Source organism: Uloborus diversus, chromosome 4 (assembly GCF_026930045.1).
Source record: "Uloborus diversus isolate 005 chromosome 4, Udiv.v.3.1, whole genome shotgun sequence".
NCBI lineage: Eukaryota > Metazoa > Arthropoda > Arachnida > Araneae > Uloboridae > Uloborus > Uloborus diversus.
Window position 1 is genome coordinate 50,589,809 of NC_072734.1, and position 16,119 is coordinate 50,605,927.

Here is a 16,119-nt window from a genome sequence, read left to right on the forward strand (position 1 = left end):
ACGTAGTGAATTTTTGTTTAAATATATATTTATGTATATGTGTGTGCATGTATGTACATATGCGAGTGCGTGTGCGCACGCTCGCTCGGAAAGAAATAGAAATATTACATCTCAAAAAATAAGGTATCGAAGAAATTTTAAAATTTCTATTTAAAAAAATCATAAAACGAAATCCCTCAGTAAAGACATTAAGCGTAAAGGTAATTATTTTTTCGAAAAGATCATTTTTATGGAATTACCAAAAAATTTATGTAATTCCAGATTTAAGTTATTTTAATTATTTTTTCTCTTTAGCATAAATTGAATTTCCTTTATTTTCAAAAGAGTTACACACTGCGTAGCTTGATCGTCTTTTCTTAAGCGCCGCTAATCATCCTTTTTTCTTTGTCAAAAAAATTATTTAATGAGGAAAGATGACAATCTAGAGCCGAATAAACCATTATTTTCTTAATAGATAAAAATGCTTTTCTTTAAAGTCCCGAGGCAATTTTATTTCCAAAGGAATTAATTATTTCCTTTTTTAATCTTCATTTAAACCTGTGGGTTTCCATAAAGGAAAACATGTTTTTGTCTTTTAATTTTTAGTTCATATTAATTTTTTACTCGAAAAATGTTTTGCAACTGAAAATTTCTTAGCTGTAATTTTCGTATTAGTTTTTTAATCATATAATATAAACCTTACTCGGAAAAACATTTGAAAATACTTCGCTCATTTTTTGGTTCAAGTTGTTTCTTAGAAAGCATGCCTTCATTATTTTGTATGAACCTCTGAGCATGTAGAGTTATAGAAAACATAAATTTGCAATTTTATTTTTCTTTTCCGTTCAAAAAAGTGGCACTTGTTCGTAGCTTTATAACAAAATGCCCAAAAACCAGGTAACAACATCGTGTATAATGTTTTTTAACAATTCAACCAGAACAGGTCAACGAGCGCTAAGAGTTGTTTTCTCATCATTGATACCCAGATAGTGATGAAACTTGTTTTACAGAAATTAATACCTTTGAGCGGAAAAGTAAATGGTAATCAACAGCGTTTTGATGCACAAAATTGGCTAAGTAAATGGTAATCAACAGCGTTTTGACGCACAAAATTGGCTAAGTAAATGGTAATCAACAGCGTTTTGACGCACAAAATTGGCTAAGTAAATGGTAATCAACAGCGTTTTGACGCACAAAATTAGCAGTTTTGTGCGTCAATTCATTGTTGATTAACAATTATATTTTACAGAACTTATTTCTTTACCAAAAATTATTGATCGCAAAGTTACCCTTGGGGACATACGGAAACACGCATGGAGGCTATAAATATAGACGAAATATATAAGCAACAAAATAGAGTGCTAAGAAAAAGAACTTTCTTACCGTGTTCCAATTGTATGTACAAAATGGATGAAAGTGATCATTGTAAACATTATGTCGCAAACGAAATGAATTCAACAAGTCGAAGGTTATTGCAGTCTTATTTTTTTTTAAATAATTTCTAATGCAGCAGGCGGTACAGAATATACTTACACCTTACAGAGACAAAATGAAGGGGGAAAATACAAGCAAACAATGAAAGAAAAGAAACAATGAACACAATACAAAACCAGCAAACACAAGAACAAAATAAAAATCATGTGTTCAAATTGTTCAACAAGTTCCTACCAGTAACGGGAGAAAATGCAGGTCTGTGATAGGGCGAAACAGACAGGGAGGTGATCGGCGTCCATTCGTACACCACTGCGGCAGAGAAGGCAGGCATGCCTATCCACAATCCGAAATTTGCTAAGATGGGCATATAAGCAGTCGTGCCTGGCCGTGAGACGAAAGGCAGCATTGCTTCTTGGACAATCAGGTATGTTCAAGAGGAATGGCGATCTTCGTTCACGATACAATTTCCTTTTGACATAGTTTGCTGGTTTTTTTTAGAAAAACGCAAGCGTGCATATTTATTAGCTGTGGTGAATAAATTCACATTAAAATTAAAAGTGCACAAGTATCTACAAGTTGGATGCTGCAGTCGTTTGAAACAAAGCGACGGCAAACTAATACGAGAGGACACAATATCATCATTCTTTCGACAATTACTATGTTATTACTATAAATTTACTATGATTTTAGCTATGGGGATTTATCAATCGCAAGGTTTTTTTTTTTTTTTTCTTTTTAAAATTTTGTTATATATAGAATTATTTGGATGAGCGGAATTGCCTAGTCAGCGTTTTTCCCTTACGATTCCCTATACTTAGCAGCTTTGCAAAAGCAGACGAAATAACGCTGATGGGAAGTTTTGTGTGTGCATGTGTGTGTGTGTGTGCAGTTTTTTTTTTTTTTTTTTTTTTTTAAAGCTTTCTTAAATCAAAAAAAAAAAAGGAATTTCATTTACACTACGTTAAAAATTGCAAATTTTTCAATCGATTAGTTAATGTTTTCATGGACAAATCAAAATCGCGGCAGAAAAAAACTATGTCGGGAGCAAAGTCAAATAGTGGGCAAAGTGAAATGGTGAAATATTTGCTCTGCCTTTAGCACTTCCTACCTGGTTATATTTTAACAAGGTAGTAAAACATGTCTTCTATTTCAGTCAGGAAAAAATTTCCTCTGACGATCAAAGCATTTGAAGATGCGAACACTTTTGAAAAATTGACACTGAAACTGTAATATTTTATTGTAGGTCGCAAATCATTTTTGTTATTATCAAATGATAAAGTTCTTTTTTATACTTATATGATAAATGAGACATTTTAATATTCAATGCAGTATTTATTTAGATGATGTTAAGCTTATTTGTATTTTAAATGCCTTGCACAATTATTCTAGTGCAGGTGACCGTATATTCGGAAATTAAGTTTTCAAGATCCCTTTCGAGTTATTTCTTTTAATTAACTTGTATAATACTTTCAAATAAAAGAAATTTTTTTGAACATAAAATATAATAAAACAACCTAAATACAGTGACACCGTATTCGAAAAATGGAGCGTGATCCCATAAAATACAAACGTGAGAAACTAAAGGATGAAATATTTAAAATTAAAGACATTTGTTTCCTTTTATCGTCTTCAAACATTCATGAAATTTTAGTTTAAGTGTTATTCAAACTTTACCCTGTAACAGTTATTGTTTTAAATTCTAAAATTTTGAGAAATATTTTAAAAGAAAGCAACGCATTATGCTGAAAAAAAAACTGATAAAAAACTTGAATAAAGCAAAAATAATTTTGTATGTAGAAGTAATTAATAAGTTTTTTGTCGCATGTTTTCTTATATGTCTACAGCGTCTGAAGAGAAATAATGATTCATTGTAGTTCCAAAATACATGTATAAAAAAATTGACATTTTCTGGCTCTTTAACTTTTTATATTTAACTCTTTATAGAAACATAATTTAACTGAATATAGTTATTCTAAAAAGAACAAATGTACGTTTACTGATAGCTCTCTCAAATAGGTTGTTTTTCGCTAAGTTTCACAAAAAAACAAAGTGATGATATCTTTTTCTAGAGTAACTCGCAACTACAAAAGAAAAAAGCACTTTTTCTTCCAAGTTTTTGAATGCTTGGATGATAACTTGAGATAAGAATTGAGAAAATTTGTTTTTAAATGAGCTAATATCATACGTACTCACTTGTTCAGTTTTCACATTTTAACCTCCTAACTAAATAGAAATATTGTTCGTTTAAAGAAAAAGAAGTTCGAAAATTGAAAATAAAACATGCTGTTTTGAAAGTCTCGGAAATAATAAAAACATCTGACCCAGGCACAAAAAGGCAACCCTAAAAACTGGTCGATAACTCATCCATAAAAATCATTTCACATTAAACATTTTATTTTAAACTAGTGGCACCCGCACGGCTTTTCCCGGAGTAGAAAAATAAAAGGTCTTTTGGTTCGCCTGTATATTTATACAAATAATGTATGATGAATTTCTCGCCAATTGGCTTGCCCCTGATGGTAACTTGGAAATTTACTCGTTCATCTTATGATAATTTTGCTCGGAAAATGTTCTTGAAATTGGAATAGAAAAAGAACAAAATCGAATTTTCGAAAAATGGCTTCGAAGTGCACCCCCCGATGCTACAAAATAATTGTGTGCCAAATTTCATGAAAATCGGTCGAACGGTCTAGGCGCTATGTGCGTTACAGAGATCCTGACAGAGATCCAAACATCCTGACAGAGAGAGATCCAGACATCCAAATAGAGAGACTTTCAGCTTTATTATTAGTAAAGAAGTTTTACAAAGAGCTGATCCAGGACGTAAGTCAATGTTTCAAAATCCCTCTTTACGCTATACCAGTGATAGCTTTTTATGAACTTCAGATTCAAGAAGTTACCGTGAGTGAGCTCTAAATCACCTATTCGTGCCCTATATTTGTCACCTGTTTGTGTTGTGTTTATTTTAGTTCCCCCCCCCCTCCATCCAACGCTTTTAATTCTTAAGTTTAAATTTCTATAAGGGTCCGGCCCAAGGTTAGATTCAGAAGCTGGATCCACCTTTACTTGAAACATAACTGTTCATGTTTTTCTTACCTCAAAACTTCGAGATATTACCATTTAGAATTTTATTCCATCATTTGCGCTGCTCTTTAAAAAAAGAAAGAGAAATCAACTCGCGTTTCATTAAAAAGAAGTAAATTGAGGTGTTCAAGCGCATTTCTACTCACTTTTCCCTTAACGATAAAAAAAAGTCATCTTCAAAACTTAATCTGCTGCGCTATTTCTGGCTCACTTTTGTTTGCGTTCTAATTTGCTTTGACTGCATGTTGCATGTCACATTATCGCGGTTTCTTTTTTTTAATATTAATTCGTTCTTTGAAAAGCGTTATATTTATTCAACTTGTCTACCATTCACTTAAATAATGCTCCCCTGCCATCTCAATTTCATTTTGCCGCTGTTAAGACTACAAGACTTAGAGCAACAGGTTTTTTAGAGCAATTAAAGATTAGCAGTAAGATGTGAAGTTTTTAATTCAAAAACTTCTTGCTGCCAATGGCGAAAATTATTTTAGTTAAAGTTCTCACAAAACATTTTTTTTTATATTTTTTTGCTAAAAGAACAGAATTAAAGAAAAAAATCGTAGATATTTTAGATGTAAAATTTCAGCATGATTAATTTCAATGGCTCAATCTGATTCCTTCTATCGACAAATGTCTTTTCTTTTTGGTTAGTAGTTAAACAAATGTAGCGCAGATGATCATGTACCATTATTTTTTTAATGGCTACTTTTAATATAATTCAAAGATGTTTTCGGATAAAGTTCAAAACAAGGCGTTTGTTCAGTAGCCAGGGCTAAGGCAGAAATACATGATAATACATGATAATAAACCACCAGCTCAATCAATTCCAGCCAAGGACTGCAGTTTCGTGCTTATTAGCACTCATCAGCCCGGCATAGGAGTGACTGAGCTGGAGGTGGAAAAACCTCTTAAGGAAGCCATGAGTGCCAAACAAACTGGTAGCTAATGCAGAATTAGCACTGACCAGACGAGTGACCGAAACAATGGTTCGGTTCAACTCGAATATTGAGGGCAAGGTAGGTATATTCAGTAAGTTACTGCCCTTTAGCCAGGGCTGAGGCAGAAATACATGAAATACACCACCAGCTCAGTCAGTTCCAGCTGAGGACTGCTCTTTCGGGCTGATGAGTACTAATAAGCATGAAACTGTAGTCCCCGGCTAGAATTGACTGAGTTGGCGGTGTATTTCAAGGCGTATGTTATTCACAGTTTTTGAGTTTTTTGAGTGAAAATGTTCATTTGCAAATGTTTTATGATTTTAACGCAACCATTCTCACACATGGAACGAAAACGAAAACAAAAAACTGAAAAATTGTTTAATTTATTAAATGAAAATCAAAACAAAGTGAGATCTAATAATAAGATGTAAAACACGCATTTACACCTTTAAACTATTATAATTATAACTTCCAAAAGTATTAAAAGAATATTCTACAATGTGCTCATTAACTATTTTATCAATATTGGAAGCTAGTTAAATAAATTTCAGTAACTTTTTCGCACCTTCGTTGCAAAAAATGCGTTTTGGACGAAGTTATTCTCATTTTGAGCATGAAAAATTTGAAAATTTTCTTATCCACTTTCGTGCGTGCGTTCTTTTGGTGAATGTACATGGTTACTCAACTAGTTTCTAGTATTTTGGTGCGAAAATCCTGCTCATCCTTTAACGATGTCTTCAAAATATTTCAAGCAGATTTAAATTCCAACACTAAGACGATCTTCCACTAAGAGGTAAGAGCTTATTCACTTATTTAATAGAAAATATACTAATTTTAAATTAAAAAAAATTTTTCCACATTTGTATTAACCAGGAACCTTTTCTCTCCTACATGTGACCCAAATTGGTACTGAAAAAATAAGGGTATCTCAGAATTGTAAGGCTGGACTTAAAAAGAAAATATTTTTTTTTCCAAATGTGTGTTTGCTTTATTCGTTTATTTTGAAAGGTTTTTTTTTCTCTTATAGTTTAGAGTACACAGGTGTAGAATTTTACGTTAAACTAACGACCAAACGGCACAACCTTGAGGGTCAAGGATTTGGTCAAAATTCTAGATATGGGTTCACTCCCACTAGATATGAGCCCAAGTATAGCGGTTTGACTGCATAGGCTCTAGTTCGGCTGAACCGAGGATCCAAAGTTTCTGGTTTGGCCTTGAAATTTGACCTTTCTATTGGAATTTCAGACTTTAGCACTACGTTCGATGTCCCAAAACACTTGCCATCTTTTGTTAATACAACGAGTGGAAGGGAATTTGTTTCGTTTGCAAACGATAAATACCCTTTAAAAATGTTATTTTGGCATTTAAGTTATTGAAATTAAAAGTAGCGTCCAGTTTAAATTTGAGAACAACTTATTAAACATCAGTATTCAACGTAAATAATTCAAAGGAAAGTGCATGCAGATGGCTCATACTGCAGTACAATAGTAGAAAAAAGGGTAAAAATGGCAATTCTAAAGGAAACTCCATTACAATTGGTCCACATTATCAACTTTGGACCCCCATTGCAGTCGAACTAGGGGATATATAGTCAAACCGCTTTACCTGGGCTCATACCTAGTGAGAACTAACCTATATCTAGGATTTTGTCTTAATCCGTGACCCTCAAGGTCGTGCCATTTGGTAGTAAGTAAGATATTTAATTGACTCTCCAATGCACACAAACTTAAAATCAATTACTTAATGCACTACTTAAATATAAAGTTACTAAATGAAAAATAAATAAATACGTATTTAACAAACGAGATTTTTTTCGTACACTAACTATTTATTTATTTTTTAACATAACATTTAAGAAATCTTCAATTTTAATATTTTTAAACAATCTTTAAAACCATTTTAAGAAATGAAAACACTAAAAAAAACATTTCCCATGAGACATTCGCAGACAATAGAAACCTCCACAAACATTAAAACTTCACTGAAATGGAAAAACAAAAACTTGCCTCTATCTTTTCTGCGCGGGATCGTAAAACGTTTAGGATGTAAAACGAAAGTATTTGATGGATTAAACTTGAAAATTCAGATGGAATTCTCTCCACTACATGCGGTTTGACGAAAGCTTTGAAAGTGTTTTGTAAAATTGAAAAGAAGCCCGGAAAATTGCTATGAATTCTTACACTTTAAAAGAATGTTCAGAAATAATTTATTTCTTGTTTGATAACTGAATTCTCTGCAAAGATGAATTTTTCTTTGTCTGTTTTCGAGAGTTTAAGAACGTTTAAGAAAAACTTTAGTTTTCTTGTGGTTGGTAAACTGTTTAAAAAAATGTCAGCATTTACACTTAATGTAAAACTTAATGTAGTCGAATGTAACAGGTAGAAATAAAACAACGATTTTATTTTTTATAGCTATAGTATGAATGCTTTCAGTGCAACAATAATACCTATTGGTTATGATGAAGTTTCAAAAAAACCAATCCATTCTCTGAATTGGTAAGGCCTGTGAATGTGTATGTCGTCTTGGTGCGTATTTGTAACATAAGTTCACATTTGGAAGTACTTAGATCGTTAAAAAATTGTGATGATCCGGTGTTCTTAAACTTGTCCAACTATATTTTCTGAATCAGATAAGAAAAAGACTTGAAATTGGCCATGAACAGTGCAAAACACTGTCTTGAAGAAATGGTGTACAGTTGCAAAAGGAAAAAAATAGCCTTTAACATTCAAATACCTAACGACTTTAGTATCTTCTTTGTGCCAGCGATATTGCTTCTTTTAGATTTAAATTTAAATTAGAAAGCAATGCAGAGATAGAAAATGGAAATAAAGTTGTGGGGGAAAAGGAGTTCTTTGGCGGATGTACGGGAAAAATTTTCAAACTCTGTGTAATTGATTTCATGGCTAGGATGGCCATTAATTCAGTATAATGATATGGAGGATTTGGACAAACGCAGTTTTTGAGTTGAGAAAGTTAGCGCATTATTTTGTACAGAACTAACAATGGAATTAAGGGCTGATTGGATATGTGTCAAGATTTGAATAATACGTAGATTAATATTTATTCAAGTTTTTTTTTTTTTTTTTTATTGCAAAATAGCTTATCCTGATAAATTGAATTTTTGTTATATACTATCATAGTGCACTTATTAAAGAAAACAAAAAATTATGCGATACATAATGTAATTTTGGATTCATCTGTATGAATTCATTTTAAATTGAGCCCAGTTGAGAAGTTCTTTAATGTTACATTTTAGTTACTGATTAGATTATCAGACTCTGGTGAACCATTTGGGGAAAATGTGTAGTGGCCTTACTGTTAAGAGCTTAGAGACTATTTCAGATCTAAATGCCACTGTTAGAACAGTTACTGTTGCAGTTTTATTCATATTTACCTAATAAAGGATGCAATGATAAATAAATATTTAAAAGTTTAATTAGCTTAAGAGAAAATTTTATTTATATATAATTAACATTTAGTGTTTGCGTTATGCTGAAGCCAACATGAGTTTTAGTTAAATGTTTACCACTACATACTTTCCTACGCCAATAAACTCGTTGTCTATGATGCTTCATTTTAATAGAAAAGGTTAATTTCAAAAAGCACTCGGTTTTGACATTTGATAACAAGTTTAGAACACATTCTGGTCATGTTTGAAGCAGACATGTAATTAGGATTTAATTCCACTATCAATATGTCCAGTTAGGATAAGTTAATTTGCTGTTTGGATAATTAATCTAAATGATTTGCCAACTAGACATATGTAATTACTCTGAATTTAATTTCAGCAGGTAATTCTCATATGCAGCAAATTTCAAACTGACACTTGGTATTTGGTCCCTTTTTCGAATATTAATATTATCTCATATTTAAAGTGTTGTTCTACGTGATACTGTTTTAAAGTAGAAATATTTTTCTCAATTTCATGAAAGTTCACTGACGTTGAATGGATTGTATTAAATATTTTTCTGTGTTGTTTATACAAATGAAATATTTAATTTCATGAAAAGTTAAAAATATCACTTTTTATCTCCACTATAGCGTACCAAGTTGTTGTAATTACAAGTTGATAAACTTGAAGATATCTGTATACTAGATTAAAGATACTACAGGTACTTGATTTTAAGTTTGAATGAATTCGATTTATTAAGTGTCAAAGTTAATTGTAAGTCGTTTTGAATTCTTAGAGGAGAAAGCTAAAGCGTGTAGCAAATGAAGAAGTTTATATTTAGTGTGCAAATTAAATATTGCAGCTTATCTTTTTTAACACACTAAAGAAAGAGAAATAATTAATTTGAAATATATAATTAGGTTTAACTCCTAGCCGATTTAGTGCTTCTTATTGACACCCAAGCAGTTTCATATTTTTTTCACGCCTAAAACCGTAAGTTCAAGTGTAAGGAAGGAGAGGGGTACATTCCTCAGCATAACTTCCCCCCCCCCCAACCCAAACTGGTAGTTTTTGTCCACCCCTGTTCATAATGATGTTAAGAAGAAACGTGAAACGGTGCAAGATTTCTGCGAAATAGTAGCTCAATGTTATTTTTTCGTCTAAAGCTTGTTGCTCCTGTTTTCTCAAACCCAAAATAATCACTGTTGGCTGTAAATGAATTAGTACATCATGCTCAAGTTTGATGTCGTCTAGTTATTGGAACGGCTAATTTTTACCCAGGCCAGCAACAGCCACACGATTTCCCAGGGCTCGGAAAGTCATTGCCATTCCTGCAATGCTATGCACCAAAGAAAAATAATCTTATGGCTTCATGATAAAAGGTATTAATTTCGTCAGAAATAATATACAATAATTTTCATGTCCTTTACATCTCTTGATGACAAAATGATCCCGTGATTCAGTAAGCAATAAATTACAACACCTGCAAATAGCGTGCCTAAGGCATTCGATACTATGCATATCATACCATGTCGACGATATGTCCGCGCATGCAATACTCGCATTGTTCTTGCATTCTAAGACATTTAACAGGGGCTTTGCGTTTAGATACATGGCTGAATGGTCAAATCTGCGTGCCTTACAAAATCTGTGTATCGGTATAATTCATTCTTTATCACTTAGGACCATATTGTGTGATGTTTAACGTCACGCCATCCCCAATGCGAAGATGCTGTAACGAAAGCGATGAAATGATTTAATGAAAAAAGTTCGTATTACCGGACGGTAACCTGTGACATAGAAAACAATTCAAAAACAGTTCTTGTTGTGGCTGCTCTTTCTTCTGTTATCTCATAGGATGTGTTTTGACGATTTAACAGTTACAAAGAGTTACTGGTTTATAATCACAGAAGTGTACCCATTGACTGTCAGGCAGGTTTTTTGGATTTAAGTCAGTGACAGTTTCCACCAAACAATGATCAATGCCAATATTCAATAGTAGCACTGTGAAGCGTCATCCCAAAGCAGAATACTCCACTGTAAATAATTTGGATAATTAAGCGGAGGGTGTAGATATAATTTAAAATAGTTGCTTTTGGACCTACTATCAAAATTTCACTCATATTTCCAAGGGCATCATAAAAATATGTATTCACTGAAAAAGACCTACATATCTTTCAAAGACTATACTTTAATTTTAATAATGTACATCATTCAAAGTGTGTGAGCCACAAGCAGTGCCCTTTAAGCAGGATTAGAAAAGCAGCCAACACAAATTGTTTCTGCAGAATCTTGTCTTCGGTTATTTTTTACATTTGATTTTTGTCTATTTTGTTACTAAATGAGTCAATTCGAATAACAGCTCTCTAAGGCTAGCTCGAATCAGCAATATATACGCTGAAGGTTCCAGAAAAAGAAGAAAAATCCAGAATTACTTTCGAGAGTAAAATACGCATCTGTTTTGTTTCCCCCCCCCCCCCGAAGATTTACGTTTTCTTTACGATAAGTAAAGTGGCTTTAAATATTGTTTCTTTATCTATCACTAATAATTTAAGGACCAATTTGTTCTAAATAATGTTAAGTTGCCGCCGGTCTGTCATTAAACCATATTACTTCTCTTATTACTTTATTTGTTATTATTAAGTAAAAGTTGTTTCGAAAATAGTTGCCCTTACGAATTAAAATAGCATTATAACCTTCGTCAAAAGTACTAAAATATACATTTTTGTAATTTACAATCCATATTTTAAGCGGTGAGTTTTTTAATAAAATAATTGCACTTTTTTTTTCAAATGGTAAATGTCAATTACAAAAAATAGTAAAAAAGGAAATTGCAAATAAAGAAAAAGAAAAGAAAGATTTTGAACATAATTTTACTTTGAACACATAGTAAATTTTTATGAAAAAATGCTATACTTCACAACCAGTCAATGCAGAATAAATTTGAATAAATATTAGAATGCATTATATTTTCTTCCGCATCGAACAATCATCTTCAAAAGATATTGTTTTCAATGTATTGGATTTCTTTGAATATACATAACTTCCTAAACAGAAGAAAATTAATATCACATTTCTACTTTTACATTCAAGCAATTGATTTCAACATTGTATCGAGGAATTAGAAAGTATCAAAAATAAAAGAGGAAACAAAACTTTATTCTAAGAAAAACAATAAAAGAGAAACATGTAGTGAGAAAATGTACTAGCATGAAATAGAAATTATAAAAAGCTTCTTTTAATTTTGGAAAGATATTTCTAGTTAATACAGTCTTCATTTCTTTAAATGAAGAGTGCATTTTCTAATAAAGAAAGAACTGCTGACGACTACAAATATTTCAGTAACATGTTTAGTCCATTCGATATGTCTTAATGTACGAAGAAGTTCCTGAAAATGCTTTTAGAGAAGACTCTCGAAAAATGTCGTTTTTATCAAAATTAATAGATAGAAGAGATACGTGACAAAAATATTAATGAGATAATCTTCCATTTTCCTGAAATGCGGGAAAATTTCTAGCAGTTCGTAAGCTTTAAATTTTCATTTCGAATTTGTGTGTGTGTGTATTTGACTGTATTGTTTTCTGTAAAATATGTGTCAACATTTTTTCTTTATAAAGCAATGAAAATCACAACATAGCAAATAACTTACTTAAGATTCATTGCTAGTATGTTACATACAATGCATAAGCAAATAAATTCATTTAATAAAATATAAAACAATAATATTTTTTCTTGGAACTGGAAAAAAAATGTTTTTCATTTTTTGAAGAGGTAGTTAAATTTTACCTCAAATAAACAGTGCTTATTTATTGAGCGATGTCCTTACATGAAATGTTCAAAATATTACCATAAAATAGTAAGTTATATTTGCCAAACGCGCATGCAAAATCTTATCCGGTAATAACTTCATTTATTCTTCACATTTATCTTGACTTGTTTTGTAATACATTTTTTTCTTTTTCTAATGGAGTGATTACCATCAAAACCAGATTCATGGCATTTATACTTAAGGAGTATTTTTAATTTGTTTCACCATTTGGATTTTTTTATTTTCTAAAGCAACAAAATTACCTAGGATTAGCTTTATTCAAAAGAAAATTAAATTTGCTATCTTTTCATTGGAATTTTAAAAATAAGTATCAATATTTTACATTCAAAAACAGTCATGGATGATATAGTCAAGCTTAATGAGGCAACATGTATAGTTAAAATCCATTTGTTTCTGTGTATTACTTACTGATGACACTTTATGATGTTTAAACACTTTATTCTTTAATTCAGCTTTTCGTACCTTAAACTTTAACCAGGAAGCTTAGCATTGTCTGGTATATTCATTAACTATATTGTGGGGGGGGGGATGTAAAACTGTTACTCCATACTTCACGTCTTTATACAAAAAAAAGTATGCGCATCGTTTTCAAAAGCAGTTATTTTACCATGCTCATTATTTTGAGTTAAACAATCTAAGCATTTTATTGTTTTTTTAAGAACCTCGCAATTTTTTGTTTCCCCCAGTTCATTTCCTGTTTCGAGTGTAACAAGCAGTTACTTTTGTTTGACAGGTAGTGCTTTTTTTTTCTTAAACTTTTTTTTTTTTTTTTTTTTTTTTTTTTTTTGTATTTTGATTTGCTTTCTGCTGTGATCTTTTCTTCTTATATAAGACTTAGAGGTAAATAAGACTAGAAACTATGAGTCCTTCCCATTAACTTCACAGTTTGAAAACTTTACTTACATCATTTGTTGCGGACTAGAAAATTATCATGTATTGAAATTTTGCTTCTGTTTATTAATAGAGTAAAAGCATACTGTAAATGATTATTTCGAAATCATGATTTACTTGCTTTCAAGTACGATTTTTTAGTGGTATCAATTTTTCTAGAGTGATATACCAGGTAATTAATTACAAATGAAGAAATTAGTAGAAATATAAATATTAGTGAATAGTAAATATTTAGTTCAAATATATAATTTTTTTCGTGCAAATCATCACATAAACTTCACAAAGATGATTTAAAATCTCTCGTGAAACAAAACGTAGTTTGAATACTAAAGCGTTTTTCTGACGACCACTTTTTTTTTCACTCCGTTCAGTAATTTTATAAAAATAAATGTCTGCTCCAACGAGAAATCCAACACTGCCTGCCACCAAAGTGATCAGTTACTTGACTGGTTCACTTACTTACTGAATAGAGTGTAGTTCAACTTCGCCGTAAATAAAAGCTGCAAGATAACTTGCCAAATATAGAAGAGCAATTTCTCATATTACGTGGAACACACGGAATTCAACTAATTCTTAATGGATCTAAAGCAATGATATCTCGAAGGGTTTAACCGCTATTATACTACTATGTGTAAATTACTATTTTACTAATTTATATTAGTCTTTTTTCTTTCTTTTTTCTTTTTTTTTTTTTTTTTTTTTTTTTTTTTTTTTTTTTTGCCTCATAAACAAGCTTATCAATATTTTGAAAATGAGTTCTTAAAGCAACTAATTTCGACTTTTTTGAGTGGTTGTGCTGTCATTTTGATGACTGTTTAAAATATGAACTTGTACGAAAATGGAGAGCCGAGGACTAAAACCCGAAAGTTTCGTATGGCAAACTCTGCAGTCAAAAGGAGTCCCGCAGTCTAAAGGAACGGCATGCATTCCCCAAAATTAGAATGTTAAGAACTGCATAATATATGGATACTTCATCGTTTTTCTCAAAAAAAAAGTATTGGGAGTTGAATTTAAAATTTTTGATGAACAGGGAATGTTTTAGCAATTTTCAAATCTATTATATCCAAATATGGAACTGTGTTGCATACGTTAAAACAGTACCTTCTGTAGCTTTAATTCCTTGTACCCGAAAGTAATCTTTAATTCCGAATTCATCTTAGAATATCTTAAACGTGCCCACGTCTTAACCGTCTGTTTATACATACTCGATTTAGACGACAAAATTGCTAATATTGTGGAAAATTTCAGGAAGGATACTTTATCCAACAAAAAATGAAATAATAGAGAGGAATATAAAAGGAACTTGAAATCTCACTTATCGTAATCACACTGATCTTCAAAAAACTAGCAACTGTTTGAAAATATTTTAGATACAAAACACAAAAAATTGCTTAAACTTTTAAAATAAATAAGAGGGACAAACTTTTCTCCCAAATCTAGCCATTAAATGGGGAAAAAGTCCTTTTTGTTTTCGAATTTATTTTTTTTTCTCAGTTTTTCTCGTTTAACTGAGTACACATCACCTGACAACACTAAAAGATAAATAAATATTATTTTTTAAACAGAACTTGCTACTGCTGTCACTGTCTTTCTCCTGGTTTATATCAAAAGCTGTTCACTTTTCTCTACATCATTTCTATGTTCTTTGCTTTAAAAAATAATTATACAGCAAATGTCATTAAGTCATTTTTAATGGTTGGTCACAACTCAAAAATGAGCAACTGAACTAAAATCTCTATAACAGCTTTCAGGAAAGGGAAGCGTTGAAACCGAAACAAAAGTTAAAATTTTAGCTCTGTTTAACATCAAAAATTTCCCTTTTTCTAAGATGAGAACAAGTACAGCGATAGAGTGTTTTATATAAGGCAGTGGGGGGCAAAGGGATGTAAGTGGACATTTTTCAAGTTTTGAGTGAAACGCGTTTAAAGATAAAGTCGTATGTAGACTTTCATTGCAAAGTTTTTCTAACTCATGCTATATAGAAGCATCTACCGGGGCTATTAGTACTTTCTTTTGCTCCAAGACAGAAGAGAAGTTCGCCTACCATTTACAGCTTATCTCCAAATCTTTATTGTTGTCACTTAAATCCCTATGCTTCTCACTATCTCACATGACACAAAAAAAGTATTTAGAATATTCACCTTTCTTTTTTGGGAAAAGCTATTCAAATCAAATAATTACGAACAAAAATCATTAATGGAAGAGCTTTTAATTTTTTAAAGGACATTATTTGAATATGCTTAAATAAAAATTGTTATTCAAGATTAATTATATTATTTTCTTGCTAAATTACTTCGGTTCTTTTTTTGTCCAATTTTCTCTTTTCCCAATCCTCTTAATGAATTTGTTTGTTTCTTATAGTTAAAGAAGTGATTCAAATATTTTATGCCTTTTTGAAAACTTTCTTAATCTCAAATGTAAAATAAAAGCACAGGTTCACAGAAATTGAATTTAATTAATATTATTTGAATGTCATTCAGTATTGATAAATACGGTCATATAAGAAAGAAATCAAATGCGTCGAAAATAAATTGAAATTACAACGGTAATAAGGCACAAATAGTTTAAACTGT